Genomic DNA, 15,113 nt, shown 5'->3' with positions numbered 1-15,113 from the left:
GCACACTACTGATAGAGCTCATTTTCTTCATTACGAACAACTGGCCGGAAAGAAGTAGTAAAATGGCACCAATTGTTCCGTAGACAGCACTTGTTCCTAGCTTTGTATAAAGAAGTAAAATGATCAAAGCCACCTAGGAAGAAAAGTCAGTGAGAAAGTGAAGTAAAATTGTAGGTAAGAAACTGAAACTAATTCAGTTTCAGTAAGAAACTGAAAGGTTGGTAAAATTGTTCCTATTGGATAATTCAAAATTGCATGTTTATTATCTTTTCAAACCTCTTTTGCCTACTGTATAATTGCCATCTTGACATGACATCACGACAAAAAAAGACATTTTGAATTTTAGCAGACCCTGGTTGAAACTATCTTCAAATGAAAATTGATTTTCAAGTGACAGCAAGAGATACATTTGATTTTAATTTATTGATGTCCTAATGCATATTTAATTACTAAATATGTTACTCCAATACTTATGAACGAAGGTCAAGTCTATTCTAACCTTCATTATTTTAGTAAGATTTGAAAGTGAAAGGTTTAAAGTATATGCTGTAGCATCATTTATTCTAATTTGAAAGTTTTTTAGAATATTGATATAAGATTTAAATATGAATCTAATTTTGAGGGGTTTATTTATTTGCGACCTTAGGATCTAGATAAACCCATTTAACACCTAGGACGTCAAATTAAATAAAAAAATCACCTCTTTGGTAAAATAGCAAGAATAATACTAAAAAGTACGATAATGCATATAATGATAAATGAAATAAAAACTCATAAGTTATCAATTTGATGTCACTTTCTCTCCTCCTAGCCTCAAAATAACGAACTGAACGGGAACATCTATGTGGAAAAATCAAAGTAGTTGACATATTCAACTGCATTATACTTTAGGCATATAATGTAGTAAGGGATATGCAGCAGAACATTCCCCCAAATCTTTCCCCCAAATTTCTCCTTTTGATGTTATAAATAAAATCTGAAAGCTCAAAAAATCAAATACTTGCCCATTAGACATCCCAATTGACTTGATTAAAGCCTTTTCAGACACAATTGCTGGACCTTTATCTGATATTTTTAACCAAATTACAAAATCTGATAATTCCGTAGTTGCTGGAAGCTAGGTTTTATAACACCCATCCCAAAGAAATCTTCCAGTCTGACTATAACCAACATGCGTCCTATTACACTCACTTTAGTTTTTCTAAGCTTTACGAAAGGTTCCTTTGTGACTGGCTTAAAATTAAAATTATACCACGGATTGACATCCGACAGTTTGGTAATTTAAGAAAAACCTCCACCACCCATTACCTTGTACACTTGGTTCACACCATCCTAAGCGAACTAGGGAAACCAAATGTTTGGCTAAACCTGGTTTTAGTCGATTTCCAAAAAGCGTTTGACTTAGTTGACCACAATATCCTAATTCGTTTACTACAGGATAACTTTGAAATTGACCCACTATTAGTAAATATTGTTATATCTTTCCTTTCAAACAGATCACAAGTTGTAAAATACAAAAATACTTACTCTAACCCCCTCCCTAGGTACTGTGGAATACCTCAAGGAAGCTTATTGGGACCACTCTTATTTTTTGTCATGATTAACGAAATTGGCAAGGAATTCCCCCAAAGATAGAAATATGTGGATGACTTGTCGATCCTTGAAGTGTGTCACAGGAGCATTAAAAGTGACCCCGTTGAAATCCTAACCCAGTGTTCGGATGAATCTAAGAATTTAAATACGAAAGTAAATCCCACTAAATCACAGATGATGACGATCAACTTCTTGAAATCTACTCCTGTTTTTTGCGACCCGATCCCACCCGAAATGCTAGTGAAACATGTTAAGCTCCTTGGTGTCACAATTTCTAATGATCTTAAGTGGGACACACATGTTTCCAACATTGTTAAACAAGCAAATGTTTCACTATCCATGTTTAAGCTGCTAAACAAATTGAATTGACATAAGATACAATCCCTCCGTGTTTACTTATCCTTTATCAGGCCTTTATTGGAATATGCATGTTGGGTCTAGCATTCGTAACTTTCAAGTGAACTTAGTGACAAAATTGAGTTGGTTCAAAAGCGTTCGCTCAGGATCATTTACAAATAAGGCAAAATTCCATACTCCTTCCTCCTTAAAATTGCACGCATTACCACCTTAAAAGAAAGGAGGGAAAAAATTTGCCTGCTTTTCGCTAAATCAGTCATTTCCGAGTCCCGTACTAAGGACTTACTCCTTGATTTTCACAATCCCAGTAGACTCCGACTCCCCCGGTCAGCCTCCTTAGGAATCCCAACTTACTCTTCGATCCATGCTGTTACAGAGAGGTTTCGTAAAAGTTTTATCCCCTTTATTCTGGAACACCTTAATAATAATTCGTGATTATGTACTTGCCAAATTCCCCTTTTCCTCTAGAGCCGTTTTTCTTTTTTGATTTATTGTATTTTTTTATAATTTAATTGTCAAGTTTTATGATTTGCCTCTTACCTTTGATGATTTTGCCTTTTTAGTTTCTTTTTAATTTTAAGTGTTTGACTTAATTTACTAAACTGAAATTTTTTTTGTCTTTAGCTTTCACATGCGTGATAACCCACGTGATAACCACGTGATAATAATTCGTGATTATGTACTTGCCAAATTCCCCTTCTCCTCTAGTGCCGTTTTTATTTTTTTATTTATTGTAATGTTTTTGTAATTTAATTGTCAAGTTTTATGATTTGCCCCTTACCTTTTTTTTTGCCTTTTTAGTTTCTTTCTAATTTTAAGTGTTTGACTTAATTTACTGATTAAGAATTTTTTTTAAAATCAATTGATGACATTTTTTTCTTAACTATCACTGACATATAAAGGGAATTCGGCTCTATGGAGCTTGTGATAGTCTTTTGACAATAAATATTATCTTATCTTATCTCTTATCTTACATACCTAAAAACTTTGAATGAAGACAAAAGACAAAATTCAAAAAGAAAAAATAACTACCAAAGAGGGAAAGTACATGCATCTTTGCAAAGAATAAGTGACTAAGATATTAAGATGACAGAACAGTTGTTAGATCAGCCCGAGTTAAACAGGATAGCCCACAGATAGTGAATGTTCAAATTTAATGAAGAATGTCTCCAGTCTGAAATTGGAAGAAAATAGTAAAATCTTCCAATAGAAACATATAAAATACATATTAACATATAGAATAAATATAAACATACACGCGTAAACATATAAAAACATATAAAGACACATAAAGATGTAAAATTTTTAAGGAAATCTTACTTCTTTATTTTACTGAGTTAGTGAATAAGATGTTAAATAGTACAGGATTCAAAACAATAGCATGCGTTGAACGTGATAACCCACAGATAGTGAATGCTCATAAAAAAAAAAAAAAAGCTTAAGTGTCCAGTTTAAAAGCTGGAAAAACATCGTTGTCAGCGACTAAGTTAGCGTTAGCGTTGTTAGCAACAGAATGACCATAACAATAATCTACCTTGAACGGAATAGCCCAAAGATAATGTATATTCCAAATGAATGACATAACATTATTTGTGTCCCCAATTTGAATATTTTCTGGATTTCCAAGACATTCATCTTCAATTGGCTTTGCTGCGTAATGAATCTTTAAAGATTTCCAGTATAAGAGAACCTGTAAAATAGTAATATATTTAAGACCCAAAGGTTAGATAAGAATGGACAATGTGTATTCAGTCGAATAGCTTTGATCTTAGTTCCTAAGTATTGGACTATGTTTATTCACTACAATAACATTTAAATATAAATTAGGACATCAATAAACTAAAATCAAATTAAAATATAAACGACAATAAGCTTCAAGTTTAATACTGTTAAAAGCAAGCCAATATTTAGCAATATAAGTGTTACCTTAAAACTAAAACTTAAGTAAACTTTTTATCTTACAGACTAATTGCCTGCACCGCACAAATGTTGATTTTCTGATTCAATGCCTTTTTCTGGGAGTGCAATATGTGCAAACATAATGAACTCAATAAAAAAAAAATCTCCATAGGAGGTGCGGACCAAGGTGGGCCTTGTTCCTGGGTGTTCATGATAGAAATTGAAGCACGATCACCCTGGGGTGGTACACACAGATGGAGGAGGAAGAAAGTTCCTTGAATGTACGCTCAGCAGGACCCAGAGGCACGTGGAAACGTCCCATGAGTCACAAACCTTCTCCCAGAAACAGGTTAAATTGCATGGTGATATAAAATACCATCACTGGAGGATCCTCTATAGGAGTACAACTGCAGCAAGGCGTAAGATCTAAATCTATGGAAAACTGTATCTACAAAGGTTACCACAACCATTTTGGGGTACCCGCAAGACAGGGACCTTACGGTCTACTCTATTCCCATTTGAGGAGTGGCATCCCTTGAGGAAATTGTAGCCTAGTAAACGACACAGCATTCATATGGGATTCTAATTAATGAATAATTCTTCTTGGTTTGGTCTGTTTCGGTGGGGGTTTTCAAGCTGAAAAAACACTTCCTAGCTAATTATCTACTATGGGTGGTCTTCCATAGTTACACAATATTTGTGGGCATGAATATATAATAAGCCTGAGGTAATAGGCTTGAGATTGTCTATGCAGGTTTTCAACTCTTGTTCACAGAAAAGCACCGCCAAATGCAAAAAACTCTGTTTTGACCAAGATGGGGCCAGGATTGCACAAAGCATCCATTCGACTTGGAGGTCCCAGGAAATTATTGCTGTCCGGTAGCCGGCTTACACACTTTGGTGTAGACCACAGAAAATGCGATGGTCTCCGTCCTGCACTGGTTCTGCGACCATTGCTCGAAAAGTGCATTATTTGCTGATGACACTTTAGCTATCAGCACTGTAACAACAGATGAATCGCTTCTGACATCGATGAAAAAAACGTGGATAGGTTACGTTCTTGAGCCAGAAGGCACCACCACTTCCCCCTTCCGGACGTTAAATAAAATGTGGAAAAGTCGTCTGAGAAGTGCATGAAAATCTTGGAAATGGGTCTTTGCCCCAAATTGGATCTTTGAATGAGTCTCAAGTTCCTAATTCAACTTTTTCATGCTTGTATAGCCAATAAGATTGTATAACTATACGTATTAATTGGAAAAAATAAAGAAAGATCTTTTCTTGCTAAGATTTCAACTCAAATCCTGAACTAGTACTTTACCAAGGCCTCTAGTTAATGAAGAACAAATTCTAAAACTAGCTTTTTTGGGGGGGGGGGACCTAAGACAGATAAAGGACCTGCCCACAAAATATCGAAAGCTCTATAAGTGAAAGGGTAGGAGAGAGATACTCGATAACACCTTCGATACCCTAAGTTACACTGTATATCCTATTCCAAAAATTTTATGTAGCTTGTAGTAAATTTTTCAGTTAATGAAATCTTAGCAATACATTTCACAACAACCATGAAAAACACCACTTTTCTCTGTTTTTCCACCACTATGCGCAACTTTATCAGGTATTTTTGGGGGGTCAGGTCTCCAGTTCGGCCCCTGTCATATCAAAAACATATCCAGAAGACATCCTTTTCTCCCTCATTTCGATCAGAGTTTACTTTTCTACTGTTTTTACGCACTTACAGTAATAACTCAAATTTTAAGGAGGCAATCCCACAGCAATAACGGTGTAATTTCATTTTTTAGCAGTTCTCTTTACATTTACGTCGACACTCTAGCCTCCGAATCTCTCTACAAATATATTCTGACTCCAACACCGTATCACCCAAGCTAAAACCTAGGATTATAACAAAATTATCTCAGAGTGAAATTGGTCACTTGGGAAAGTAAAGTTGCGATAAAACAATTTGGTTTTTACATTAAAAAAAAAAAAAAATTAATAGGCTCTTTTGACCAGCCATGGGGGTTAGCATCTGACGAGAAAGAGATGAGAACTTCAATATAGACCTTTAACTATACTAAACAAAAAAAAATTAAAGAAGTCAAACTCGGGTGATATATCGATACCTCACACAGTATGAGCTCCCATTGGAAACTGGAATTTCTGTTCTATTTTTCTGAACCAAAGGAGTGGAGGTCAACCTGCCTGATTCTCTTGCCCACTTGTGGCATTAAGAACCATGGAAATACTCTTTGGCACCAGGCTGACATTTTGAGAGAACTGCTTCTCTCAGAATTAAACAGTTCATGGTAAAGAACTGTAGTAAGGAGCAACCCAGCTCAATAGTAACCAAAACTCTAAAAAACGAGATTTTGATACTAATAGATACATTGAAAGACTTGGATTTTATGCTAATTTAGTTTTACCTATCAAAAGTTATGAGCCTGAGAAAATTTGCCCTATTTGGGAGAATTAGGGAGAAACACACTTTAAACGTCATAGTACCTTAAGGAAAATCACACCATAGCATTTAGCGCATCAGAGAACTCTACTGTAGAAGTTTCAAGCGCCTATCTGCAAAATGCGATTTTTTTTAAGGGGTGATCGTATCGAACCAGGGGTATTAGAATGTCGCGAAAGGGCACATTGTAACGAAAATTAAAAGTTCTAGTAACTTTTTTAAGAAACCAAAAAATTGGAGGGCACTTAGGCCCCCTCCCACGCTGATTTTTTCACCAAATCATCGGATCAAAATTTTGAGATAACCATTTTGTTCAGCATAGTCGAAAAACGTGATAACTATGTCTTTGAGGATGACTTAATCCCCCACAGTCCCCGGGGGGCTGCAATTCACAAACAGACAATTGTTTACATATAGAAATGGTTATTGGGAAGTGTGCAGACATTTTCGGGGGGATTTTTCTAGTTGGGGAGGGGTTCGAGGAGAAGGGGTTATGTAAGATGATCTTTCCATGGAAAATTTATAGTGGGGGAAGAAAAATTCCATGGAGGGGACGCAGGATTTGCTAGTATTCTTTAAAAAAAAAAATAAAAAAATTAAGTATTAAAAAGTTTTTTTTAACTGGATGTAAGGAGCAGCATTAAAACTTAGAACGAACACAAATTATCACGCATATGAGGAGGTTCATTTCCACCTAAATACCTCTCTCTTGACGCTAAAGTATTTTTCGTAATTTCAACTATTTATTCTACGACCTTTGTGATTCCGGGGTCATTCTTAAAGAATTGGGATAAAATTTAAGCTTTAGTGTAAAGAACGAGGTATTGCAAACCCTCTCATGTACTTAATAAAAATATACGAATACAGAAGCTCGTTATGTAAGTCAATTCGTTAGTTACGTTTATTTATTACTAATAAAAACGTTCGTAAAAAAATTAAGGGTTATAGTTGCCATTTTAAGTAACCGAAAATTGAAAGGCAAATAGACCTCCTATCCCATCCTTTTCTTCTCAAAATGGTCTGATCAAAACTATGAAAACTATGAGAAAGGTATTCAGCCAAAAAAGTTATTATGCAAATTTCGCTTTAATTATTCATGTACGGAGAGCCTGAATCAAAACATGTTTAATTCAAAAACGTTAAGAAATTGAATAGAAAAACAAGCTTTTTTTCAACTGAAAGTAAGGAGTGGTTAAAACTTAAAACAAACAGAAATTACTCCGTATATAAAAGGGGTTGTTCCCTCCTAAGTGCCCCGCTCTTTACTCTAAAGTTTTCTGATTGTTTTAAAAAGTAGAGTTGTAAGAAAAGGTCAAACTTTAGCGTAAAGGGTAGGGCGTTTAAGAGGGAACAGACCCTTTTATACATGGATTAATTTCTGTTCGTCTTAAGTTTTAACATCGGTCCTTACTTTCAGTTGAACATTGTTTTTTTTTTTTTTTAATCAAACAGTTCGTGGTAACAAACTGTAGTAAGGAGCGATCCGGCTCCATAGTAACCGAAACTCTAAAAAACGGAATTTTGATACCAATAGCTACATCAAAAGAATTGCATTTTTATGCTGATTCTAAATATATTAAATAAAAAAAACAAGTTTTTTCAACTGAAAGTAAGGAGTGACATCAAAACTTAAAACGCACAGAAATTACTTCGTATATGAAAGAGGCTGCTTCCTCATAAACGCTCCGCTCTTTACGCTAAAGTTTGACTCTTTCTCTCAATTCTTCTTTCTAAAACAGTAAAAAACTTTAGCGTAATGAGCGGGGCGTTGATGAGGAAGCAGCCTCTTTCATATACGAAGTAATTTCTGTGCGTTTTAAGTTTTGATGTCACTCCTTACTTTCAGTTGAAAAAACTTGTTTTTTTTATTTAATTTCTGAACGTTTTTGAATCAATGCATGTTTTGATTTTGGCTCTCCGCAGAGGAATAATCAAAACGAAATTTGCATATTTTTTTTTTTTTGGCTCAATGGCTTTCTCATAATTTTGATCGAATGATTTTGAGAAAAAAAGAGCGGGGGACGAAGCCTAGTTGCCCCCCGATTTTTTGGTTAATTAAAAAGGCAACTAGAACTTTTAATTTTTTACGAATCTTTTTATTGGTAAAATATTTACGTAACTTATAAATTAGCTTACGTAAAGAACTTTTGTATTCTCATGTTTTTATTACATATATGAGGGGATTCGCCCCATCGTCAGTACCTCGCTCTTTACACTAAAGCTTAAATTTTATCCCAATTCATTAAGAATGACCCCCTGAATCACAAAAGCCGTAGAATAAGTAGTTGAATTACCGAAAATACTTTAGCGTAAAGAGCGAGGTATTAGAAGGAGGTGAGCCCCTCATATGGGTAATAATTTCTGTTTGTTTTAAGTTTTATTGCTGTTCCTTACTTCCAGCTGAAAAAGCTTTTTCACTTTTATTTTTTAATTGTTTTTTTTTTTTAAATAATGCTAGTAAATCCTGCTCTCCCTTCATGGAAATTTTCTTCTCCCATTACAAATTCTCGAAGGAAAGTTCCCCAAGCATATCCCCCTCTTCTCAACCCCTCCCCCAAACCAAAAAAATCCTCCTGAAAACGCCTGTATACTTCCCAATAACCATTACTATATGTAAGCACAGGTCAAAGTTTGTAACTTGTTGCCCCTCCCACGGGGACTGTGGGGGAGTCACTCTTCCCCAAAGACATAGTTATAAGGTTTTTCGACTACGCTGAATAAAATGGCTATCTCAGAATTTTGATCCATTGACTTTGGGAAAATAATTAGCGTGGGAGGGGGCCTAGGTGCCCTCCAATTTTTTTGGTCACTTAAAAAGGGCACTAGAACTTTTCATTTCCGTTAGAATGAGCCCTCTTGCAACATTCTAGGACAACTGGGTCGATACGATCACCCCTGGGGAAAAGAAAAAAAAAACAAAAAAACAAAAAAACAAAAAAACAAATAAACACGCATCCGTGATCTGCCTTCTGGCAAAAAATGCAAAATTCCACATTTTTGTAGATAGGAGCTCGAAACTTCTACAGTAGGGTTCTCTGATACGCTGAATCTGATGGTGTGATTTTCGTTAAGATTCTATGACTTTTAGGGGGCGTTTCCCCCTATTTTCTAAAATAACGCAAATTTTCTCAGGCTCGTAACTTTTGATGGGTAAGACTAAACTTGATGAAACTTATATATTTAAAACCAGCATTAAAATGCGATTCTTTTGATGTAGCTATTGGTATCAAAATTCCATTTTTTAGAGTTTTGGTTACTATTGAGCCGGGTCGCTCCTTACTACAGTTCGTTACCACGAACTGTTTGATAAGTTTCATCAAGGTTATTTTGCCCATCGAAAGTTACGAGCCTGAGAAAATTTGCCCTATTTTAGAAAATAGGGGGAAACACCCCCTGAAATTCATTGGATCTTGACAAAATTTCTGTTCGTCTTAAGTTTTAACATTGATCCTCACTTTCAGTTGAAAAAACTTTTTTTTTTTTTTATTTAATCAAACAGTTCGTGGAAAAAAAAAGAATTCAAATCATAATACATCAAAAGAATCAAAATTCAAAAGAATTCAAATTTAAACACTTTTTCACCCAACCTAACTTTAAATGATTTTGGCACTGAGAAAATGTAGCATTATTTTGTCTAAAACTACCGATAACTCTAACTTTAATTGAAAATTCGTCGTTTTTAAGAGCGCAAAAAGTGCTTAAATTTGAATTTGCGATAGAAACGATTATCAAACAGTTCGTGGTAACGAACTGTAGTAAGGAGCGACCCGGCTCAACAGTAACCAAAACTCTAAAAATTGAATTTTTATATCAATAGCTACATCAAAAGAATCGCATTTTAATGCTGATTTTAAATATATACGTTTCATTAAGTTTAGTTTTACCTATCAAAAGTTATGAGCCTGAGAAAATTTGCCTTACTTTAGAAAATAGGGGGAAACACCCCCTAAAAGTCATGGAATCTTAACAAAAATCACACCATGAGATTTAGCGTATCAGAGAAGCCCACTGTAGAAGTTTCAAGCTCCTATCTACAAGAATATGGAATTTTGTAATTTTTGCCAGAAGACAGATCATGGATGTTTTTCGTTGTTTTTTGCCCAGGGGTGATCGTACCGACCCAGTTGTCCTATAATGTCGAGAGATGGCTAATTTTAACGGACATTAAAAGTTCTAATGCCTTTTTTAAGTGACAAAAAATCAGAGGGTGCCTAACCCCCCTCCAACGCTCTTTGTTTTTCCAAAGTCACCGGAACACCTAATAATTATGTCTTGTGGGACGTCATAATCCCCGACATAAAGGAACACCTAATAATTATGTCTTGTGGGATGACATAATCCCCCACAGTCTCTCGGGGAGGGGCTCCAAGTTATAAACTTTGACCATTTTTTACATATAGTAATGGTTATTGGGAAGTGTACAGACATATTCAGTTTTTTTTCGTGTGGAAGTGGGGGGGTAGGGGGTTACGTGGGAAGATCTTTCCATGGAGGAATTTATCATGAGGGAAGAGAACTTCCATGAAGGGGCTGCAGGATTTTCCATCATTATTTGAGAAAAAACAATGATTAAACAAATAAAAAAAAATTTCAGCTGGAAGTAAGGAGCAGCATCAAAACTTAAAACGAACAGAAATTATTACGCATATGAGAGGTTTACCTCCTCGTAATACCTCACTCTTTACGCTGAAGTATTTTTAGTGATTTCAACTATTTATTCTACGGCCTTTGTGATTCAGAGGTCATTCTTAAGGAATTGGGATAAAAGTTAAGCTTTAGTGTAAAAAGCGAGGTATCAACGAGGGGTGAACCCCCTCATATACGCAATAAAAAAATACGAATATAGTAGTTCGTTATGTAAGTTAATTCTTAAGTTAAATATATTTTTTACCAATGAAAACATTCGTAAAAATTAAAAGTTCTAGTTGCCTTTTTAAGTAATCAAAAAACTGGGGGGCAACTAGGCCTCCTCCCTTGCTCCTTTTTTCTTAAAATCTTCCGATTAATTGTAATTAATTAATATGGAAATTTAATTTTAATTATTTATGTGCGGAGAGCCAAGATCAAAACATGCATTAATTAAAAAAGTCCAGAAATTTAATAGAAAAAACGATTTTTTTTAAATGAAAGTAAAGAGCAACATTAAAACTCAAATCGAACAGAAATTACTTCATATACGAAAGGGGCTTCTCCTCCTCAACGCCCCGCTCTTTACGCTAAGGTTTCTTATCGTTTTAAAAAGTAGAGTTAAGAGAAAGAGTCAAACTTTAGCATAAAGAGCGGGGCGTTGAAAAGGAAAAGCCCCTTTCATATATGGAGGAATTTCTGTTCGTTTTAAGTTTTAATTTTGTTCCTTACTTTCATTTAAAAAAAGAAACTTGTTTTGTTTTTATTTATTTACTTGTAAAACTGACTTAATTTAAGCTGAAAAATGTTAGGGAGTCAGAACAAAACGAGTCTTAACTAGAAGGGAAATGAGGAAATATGAGTGCAAACTTCGTGCACACACGACCTAAGACTGAACCTGTGCAAAACAATCTAAGTCCAAGATAAAAATTTCAATGACACTGTGTAAAATTGTTTTAAGGTCCAATTTAATCAAACAAAACTTTGTACAAACAAGACCTAAGTCCTGAAAATGTGCAAAACGACCTAGGTCCAAGCTAAAGAATTTTAGTGGCATAGTGCAAAACAATTCAAGTCCCAACTTAATGGAAAAATGAGTGAATCGATGGAAATCAGAAAGTTGGACAATTTCCACTTTGTCTGAACTAGAACCACATAAGGTTTTTCAATATGTATGGTTTGGGAATCAAAGTGGTCAAATAGTCCTTCCAATGACCCTTAATCACCACTCATTCCTACCTTAACATTTCTACAAAAACTTATGCATCTTTGACCTTATTTGGACTTTGTGATTGGAAGCAAAAGGTTGGTATGTGACCCCTCCCCCCCCCGCTTCCTCGCTAACAAGTTCTCAGTAGAAAGGTTGGAAATTTTTTTCTCCGATTGGCTTGAAAGTTACGGGGGGGGGGGATAAAATGAGCATAGTGAGCTGAGGTTACGAAGCTAAAATTGTTTAAAAAAAAAGATTGTTTATGCAGTAGGTCAAAACTCTGAGAACATTTTGTGCCACACTGGCTTCAAATGGTTTTGTGCTGTGACAAAATGCTATTGGTAGTAGATGTAATTATCTATTTTCTTAGTTTGATTGATTATTATGTGTTGATTTTTTAATAGGAAAGCTTTCTGAGGGTCTTATATTATACAAAAATGTCATGATGACTTGTGGTATGTGCGAATACGTCATTACTTAGGCTAAGTTAATACGCCCCTTAATATGGAGAATTTTGATGGATTCTGTTATAGGAAACAGGATTAAAGCTAATAAAATGGGCTATAGGAGATCATGGTATGAAATTGGAAACTACAACTCTTTTGAACTTTAGAATCCTGAACTTCTCCTTTTTCCCCAAAGTCGTCCGATCAAAATTTTGAGATAGCCATTTTGCCCATCATAATTCAAAGGCCCAATCACTATGCCTTAGAATATAAAATGACCCCCCCCCCCACAGTCCCAGGGGAAAGGTCTTTCAGTCATAAAATTTGCCCATTTGTTACACAGAGCATTTGTTATTGTGAAGTATGTATATATTTTTGGCTGGGGCGTTTTTTTGCTGGGGATTTTCCAAGGGGGAATTTTCTATGGAGACGCAAGTTTCCAAGGGGTGAACTTGTCAGGGAGACTATACAATGGGGGAATTGCCAGAATTCATATACAAAATTCTTTTTAAATGTCTTGCTTTCTCTTTTACGCTTGGAGCTGTTAAGCGTAATTGTCCGGAGTAAATTTTCATCGAGATTGAATTGTGTAGAGAATATTTCCGTGAGGAGGGAGATTTCCCCGTCGAGGTGGGGTCAATTTCCTGGAATTAGTTAAAAACAATCAGAAATTAAATTAAAAAACAAGTTTTTTTCAACTGAAAGTAAGGAGCAACATTACAACATAAAACAAACAGAAATTATTACGTGTATGAAGGGGATTTTTCACTCCTCAACACTTTGCCCTATGTGCATAAATTTGAATTTCGTCCCAATTCTTTAAGAACGACTCCTGAAACACAAGGGTCGTTGGATTAGAACAATAGGAAGCTTTTTTAAAAGTACTAAAAACTTTAGCGTAAAGAGTGAGGTGTTGATGAGGGGGAAATCCCCTTCATAAATCTAATAATTCCTGTTCGTTTTAAGTTTTAATGTTTGTCCTTACTTTCAGTTTAAAAAATTGTTTTTGTTTAATTACTGGAAAAAAGCCCGATTTAAGTAGACTAAACCCTTGATTCTAAAATTGTTTGTGTAAGATTCACACTTTGATAATAAGTTAAAAAGGTTAAAGTTAATTAAAACCACCACCTCAGGCTTCAAACATATGTGGAATTTCATTGCAGAGACTTCTTCAAGACTGCACACTTTTCTCTGGGTGTTTCCCCCTTTTTCTAAAGCTATTCAAGTGTTCTCATGGTAATAAATTATAATATGCATTTTGAAATTTACTAATTTACACTTTGGAAATCAGCATGAAAAGTGGGTTTTTTGTAACGAATATTATACTAATCAATTTTTTTCCGACTGTCAGCTCTTATTAACGGGTCTTTCTTTACTTACAATTCCCTACCCCCAATCGCTTGAACTATGAAGGAATTTTGTAAACGAAATAAGTTTTAGACAACAATATGGACAGATACCAGCTTCCGGAACTAGGCTTTGAGGTAAAACCAGAGGCGTCAATTGGGCCAAATCTTGGGGTGGGCATGGGGCATTTGACAGAACTTGAGACTTTTATTATGAATCTAACCTACTTTCAAAGTTTACAATGATTAATAGCAAATAGCATAATTACCCCAAGGGTCGTCAAGTAATTACGCTTTTTGTCTAATAGGTGTGCAGTTAGTTCAAATCATTTGAACAGAATTGATTATGTTGGACATAATGGATAATTATGGCCGGAAAAGGGCTCTTTGTGGTGGAAGCTTGGGCCCCCCTGAATAATCTGGGGTTGACATTTCACCACCCCTGACCCCCCCCCCCAATGGCACCTCTGGATAAAACACACTCAAGTATAGAGCAAGAGCAACTTAAAAGGAAACAAATTAAGTTCTTAGGTTCTCAATTTCTGTTTAGTACAGATATATATATGTCTATTTTAAAACTTTATGGTTTTACATTACTCAGAGAAAATTTCCTGCAATCTACAAGACTCTTTTTGACATTTTAACAGTCAAATGTGCAGCTTTTTTTTAATATAATATCGAAAACTGACCTGCAATACAGACTGAAATTGAATTCCTCCAACGATTATTATATTAGAGGACAGCTGGGATATTATTCCTTGGGCTGATAGAGCTATCAGTTGGAAAACTACAATAACGTAACCATTTCTTAAGAAGGCATCCCATCGTGCAAACGCGTTATGTCCCTGCAAAAAACATAGATTAATATTTATCAGCATAAATCATATTTAAGTAATACTTTAAACACATCAGAAGCACATACACCGAGGGCTTGAAAAGCAGTTTGTAAGAGTTGAACTTCCATTTCAAATGATCTTTCGAGGTCAGTTATCCCTGAAAATTGTCTTCTTTTTTATTAATGAAGTTGAATCTTGAGATTTCAATTCTTTTTTAATGCAAGAAGTTGAATTTTGAGATTTTAGATTTATTAAAATTTCCCCCAGATAAAATTTCGTATATTTTTTTTCACACGGACTAAACCCGCCCTTGGAGGAGACGCATTTATGTCATTAATTATTATT

General features: G+C 35.1%; 1 long non-coding RNA gene across 1 annotated transcript; it reads right to left on the bottom strand.

Annotated features, from left to right (window-relative positions):
- LOC136027855 (uncharacterized) lies at positions 1–14,762 on the bottom strand. The gene is made up of 3 exons (XR_010617676.1): positions 14,622–14,762; positions 3,485–3,640; positions 1–133 (listed from the first exon to the last, which is right to left on the bottom strand). It is a non-coding gene; the product is annotated as an uncharacterized LOC136027855 (long non-coding RNA).
- Positions 14,763–15,113: the final 351 nt, after the last annotated feature.

The sequence above is a fragment of the Artemia franciscana genome, chromosome 6 (genome assembly GCF_032884065.1).
Source record: "Artemia franciscana chromosome 6, ASM3288406v1, whole genome shotgun sequence".
Classification (NCBI taxonomy): Eukaryota; Metazoa; Arthropoda; class Branchiopoda; order Anostraca; family Artemiidae; genus Artemia; species Artemia franciscana.
This window is presented reverse-complemented; position numbering and strand designations above follow the sequence as displayed.